This window comes from Photinus pyralis, unplaced genomic scaffold, assembly GCF_008802855.1.
Source record: "Photinus pyralis isolate 1611_PpyrPB1 unplaced genomic scaffold, Ppyr1.3 Ppyr1.4_LG5, whole genome shotgun sequence".
NCBI classification, from domain to species: Eukaryota; Metazoa; Arthropoda; class Insecta; order Coleoptera; family Lampyridae; genus Photinus; species Photinus pyralis.
In genome coordinates, this window is record NW_022170596.1 from 41,014,344 (window position 1) to 41,020,218 (window position 5,875).

Consider the following 5,875-nt stretch of genomic DNA (forward strand, 5'->3'; position numbering starts at 1 on the left):
TAGGCAACTTTTGCACACTTGAGTTTTTTATTCATTACGGTCACAAACCGGCATTTAGATTTGTATTATTAATCCCAATAACCACGCGATTGCGCTTTTTTTCCTGTATTCTCAATAAATGTAATCGAAAAAAAGAAGGGAAACTCACTGATGACACGTATTTACGCATAAAGAACCCAAATTTTGCAAATTCCTTTGTCTGACTATTTATTTATTCATCGAAAAGGGCATTTTCGCAAACATTCGTTTTCAATTTCGGCCAAAATTACGTTTATATATTGATAATAGAAATCGATAAACAAGGTAGGGGCGCAAATCCAAATAAATTTCCGTTTGAATACGTTCTATTCGACGTGCTAATTATCGTTTTGTAAAGATGTACGCGGCGGCCGTCGATAAAGGTGCTGAACAAATTTGCTATCCGCTAATTTTGATCGGAAATGAAACAGTTTCATTACTATAGGGAAACAAAGGGTTTCTGGTGTGGACAATTGTTAAAGCAGCGACACAATGAGTCGTTTTGTGTTAGAAATCAAAGAAAATGCCGACTTGCTTAAAAAGTATATAATTTTGTGTGACTATCTTTATTGTTCCAACTTAAGTTTTGCACCCTAGGCGACATTGGATGCCAGTTAGCGATTGTTACGTATAATATACCTACAAGCATTGAAAACGAAAGGAACATCAATTGATTTGTCTTCAATTTTTTTGTACAACACTACCAAATTGGACTGGAGGCACTTCGGTAAAAAAATAAAAAATATATATCCCAATAAGTCTGCTCATAAATCTTATTTAACTCGAGTAGAATAATGCCGCGTATTTTCGTTTACTTACTTCAATTACAGATCTACAATTCAATACTCTCCATTTGTCATTTGCTGTTCCTCTTTATTTATGCAGACATCTTCCCGTTTTTAAATAGGTATTGGATTTCTGTATTTTTTATACCTGATTGGCTACTAATTGAGTTTTTCATTTTTCCATTTCTTAGTTTTATTATTCTTCACCAAATTTAATATTGTTTCATATGGCTTTATATTACTGCGCTTCCTTATCTGCGTTCACCTGTTAGTTTAGAGACGTAGATATTTACATTTATCCCCAATTTAACGTCACTAACAATTTACTTAGGGAAAAGTTCATCCGTTTACTTTAATTAACCTATATTAATACAGAAGAGGTTTACGCAAGGGGTTCGTTATAATTTGGGGTATTTGTGGTGTTATTTAGTTTATTCTAGGTTCAACGTTGACTGACGGGTGAGCACTCTCACGACCTTATTTTGTCACAGATACCCACTGTCCTTTTGTGGGTTTGATGCGATCCCTTTTAGCACGTAATAACATGCATTAAAAGGGTTGAAATAGCGATTAAATAACTGTCTTCCTTGTAAGCACTTAAATTTTATTTTTTGTAACTCCCCACCAGTAGCCTTCTTTTTACGTATAGATGTTTTTTGGGTCATCCTCAAATGTTAATGGCAAGACCTTCCAACCCTCGTTTCAACTCTTATAGAAAAATTATGTTTGTTAAAGATGGGAACTGATTGGAAGGTAAAGGGATTATTAGATTAGATTAGATTTATTATTTTTTCTTGTTAGGGACTGCTTCCCTTAAATTTGGATAGCTCCCCCAAAGCTTCCACTTCCACAAAAAGGAAATAATGGATAAACAAAACTCTTTTCCTCTTTTTGAGCGTTCACATAGAGACCAAGGTTGTTGACCCACTCAATTTAATTGAATGGGAAATAGAAAAAATTATCCAGAAAAGAGGTGAATTCAAAAACGAGGTAAACTTGGCATATTACGGGTTTAATTTTTAAATGTGAATAACATACCTTGTTTCAACTTAACTGCACTCGATAAGAGAGGATAATTGAAGGAAACAAGGGTGGTCGATTTAGCCGATTTGTTTTTTTTGGAAAAGGGTGTTTTTCTTTGGAACCTATATTTTGGCGAGTATTTTGGTAACCATAGAGAAATTCACACATCTACTATAAAAGGTCACCATAAAATAAAAGAAACGAAAAAAAGAAATGTAAGGGATTGTCAGAGAAGTACCACGGGAATGATCAAATCAAGAAAAAATGGGAAAGGAAGATCAAAGGGGACCAAGATAGGTTAAGAGAAGAAACTAGGAAAGAAATTAAAGAAAATCGATTGGAAACCTAAGCCGTGCGTGCAGGAATTTGTAAAAAACAAAAAAATGCCTCCGATCAGTGCGAAAAAGAATTCTTTTCTGGTTTGACGGATGCGTTCTCGGACAAGGGCTAATCTAGCACTCTGAAGAATAGATTGCAAAAACGTGGTTTGTAAGTGAAACTTGATTTTAAGAAAGGAAGGAATTAACTTGTGGTCACGGCAGGGAGGCATGAAAGTAAGGATGCACAACAACTTGGAAAGTTTGTGACGGAATTTGGAAATCGGGTAAACTTAACTCTCCCCGTAGAGATTTTCAATGTCGTTTCGCCCACTTTCGAGATCTTCAAAAAACCTAAAAATTTCAAGCGTGACCTTCTCTCTTTGGAAATCTGTTGTCCCATTGGCCAATGTATCACTTTCTCTTGGTGGAAAAGGTTTAAATATTCAGGTTTAACCTTCTCATTTTTAGTGTTCCAATGTGTGCCAGCAGGTTAGTGGAAACTGGAAAAATGCGCTAATAGTTCAAGGTTAAATCTTTGTGTCATGCTTAGATTTTTCTGTGTATCTCCATGAGCATGGTAGAAGTCTTCGGATTGACAAGAGAAGTAGTAAGAAAACAGTCTTGCGAACTTGTGAAAATTGCTAAAGTCAAGGGAAAAAGGTACCTACTGTTGTTAATGGGCCCACTAAGTCGGTTTGTAATCAGAGGGCATGGATCGGTAAAAGCAACTGGGACAACCGGGGGGTTTTCAATACACTGATTCGAGAGATTAGAAGTTAAAGTGATAATCCCTCGCATTAGAAGGTAACCCCCGAAGACTCCCCTAAGTCATAGCTTATCTGTCTATCAAATTTAAGCTTTAAAGCGCTTGCGAACAGCCGAGTTCAGTCTTTTTTACGTTATTAATAAAGAAGCTGCTTGCAATACCCGAGCTATACTTATAATAACGGCTTCAAAACCTGAAAACTAGCTTTCTCGTTATAACGGTATATGAATGAATCTTTGCTATTACAACACATGGGTGTCTGTTATCGGTTTAAACAGTACCTATTTTTATGCTTTCATTAAATTATTTCGTTAAAATTTAGTTTACTGTTGTTCTTGTTTTGAAGGAGTGAGATTTCTAAATGTGGTTTTTGTAACTAGAGAAATATGCTTCATTAAAAATTAATTTGAAATGGGAATATGTGGTGAATTTGATAAACTAATCCTTACCTAAGATTGGTTTAATTTATTTTTAAATTATAAAATCCTGAAATTATAGCAACGCACGTTTAGACGAATTCCAAATAAGTTCTGCACCGCTTAATTTGGAATAAAACAAAAACACATCCACTTCGAAATACACTTGCTGGATATGTATGTTTTTTTTACGCCGAGAGGGGTGTCTTTACCTAGGAGGACATACGAAAAGCTAATAATTATTCTCTTTGACTTTGGACGCATTGCCGTGAAAATACCTTTTTGTGCTGCTCTAAAATTCAACTTGCTTTTATGGAACGATACTTTGAAACCTAGCAAAATGTGTGCAGTATATGCATGATCGTTAACTCGCGGTATATGCGCAGTTTCTTCAGTAATAGTAAATAGTACATTGTACCTTTACACAAGCCAGTTAGTAAGGGAGGTATTGCATTGGGGTAAAAAATGCCCCCCACTTTTTTTTAACGGAAATACACGTTTTGAAGCACCGGGAATCCGAATCCAACAAAATCGCGATGATGTCGGTCTGTCTGTCTGTACTCTCATTTCCATGGATGAACCGATTGGAACCAAATTTGGTACACACATTCTTAGACATAAAAGAAAGGGATTTTGGGTAGAATCCGCATGCGCAGGTGTGTGGGTGGTATTTGTGGTAGCCACAGAATATTTTTTTAATGATCCATTCTCAACTTTTAAGTTCTAATAAATTAAAAAGGAATTTTGAAAACAGTACTTGCTTAATTAACTTTACACATAAAAGCACAAAAGACTTATTTCCAGTCTTTGTGCTCCTATGGTTATTCCATAAGTGACAATCAACGATATCCTGGTAATGATACTGCTATGTGCAATCGCAAACGGTCACTAAACCACCCACATTAACACCTGTCCAGCTAGCTCAAAAAGCAACCAAAAACACAACAATTTTTTTATATGAAAATGTTGGCTAGAATTTTCCAAGGCACGTCGGGCATCCGCTGTAACAAAAATTTCGATGAAACTCGGCAACCTTGATCATTTCCTTACACAAAGAATTATTGAACACATTTTTAATGAACACCTAACATATATAATCCTGGGTACGAATAGAAAAATTGATTTTGAGAACTCTTCTACCCTGGGTCACAATTTGTGCACAGCTGATCATTTACACACGGCACAAATTTATTTGACAAAAATTAATCAGTAATTCTGTAAGAAACGAAGACAGTCAGTGCCTACAGACAAAGTACATCGCACATGCGATCAATTGAATCAAACAAAAGAGAATTATAATTACCTGTTTATTTGAATCCGTTGCATGACCCAGATAGGGTGTTAAAATCAGATTTTTCCATTGGTGCCCAAGAATTATGGCAGGTGTAAATTAAAATTTGCAGTTTAGTTAATTCTTTAGAAGTTGATTTGTTTTGGGCTAGCTGGGTAGGTGTCTTGTGGACGGCTTAGTGACCGTTTGCCATTGCACACGTCACACGGCAATAGGTAAATAAGACAAATTCAAAATTGCGAATTAAAAATAAGACGCGTATTGAGGTATGACGAAAGCAAAAAAGTTATACGAAAAATCGCACTAAGAAAGAATCTCTGCATTTCCTAATTTGCTCCTAATGGAAACTAATTTGCACGATGATGGTTTACGGAACGAAAATGCGTTTGTCCCCGTTCCAGCTTATGGAATAATAGGTAATTTTACCAAATAGGTACCTACTTGAAAATTTCAAACACTGGAAGCGTTCATATATAATAAATCGGTTTTCATTGCCGAAACTGACTGGAAAATCTGAATCTGTGTAAGGCAAATGATGATAAAGTGACTGTGAAATTGACATATTCCATAACCCTTGGTGTTCTTAGGTATGGTTTCCAATATTTGTAAAGATATTAACCCAACCTTTCTTGTGTATATCTCCCGAAGCTAACGTTATGCGGACATGCATATTTTAAACCCAAATCCATAGCTATGGGATGTATTCTGAATACCGTATAATTTTACACACGTTACTTGTAACATTAAAGTTAGAACTGTGGCGTTTTCATATTAAAACTAGTTTGCTTTTCATACAAAGTTGCTGTAATGTTATGTTCGTTTTTGCCTCGTAAATTACATATGTATAGTAATTAAAGCGTACAAAACGATACACTAGTAGCTGTTATTGGATACACTGAGTTAAAACAATTATAACTTCCAAAAAAGATAAAATCAAACGTTTATTTTACAACAACGCCCATTTAAAACTTTACATGGAACATGCATATTTGAACAACAGTACAAAAACAAATCTGGATTCCCAAACTTTATTTTAATTTCGTTTTAAGGTTTTTATCGAACCTGCGCGAAATTCATCTTACATCAATTATGTGGGGGTGTCCCTTAATTTGGACATCCCGCTATCGGATATAGCTTTGGATTCCACCGTTCTAAATATCTTAAACATGTATGGCGCTCAAGTAACGTAGACCACGGGCTAACGTAATTAAATATTTCCTCTACCTATATACGAGAATTGAAATAAATTGGCATTT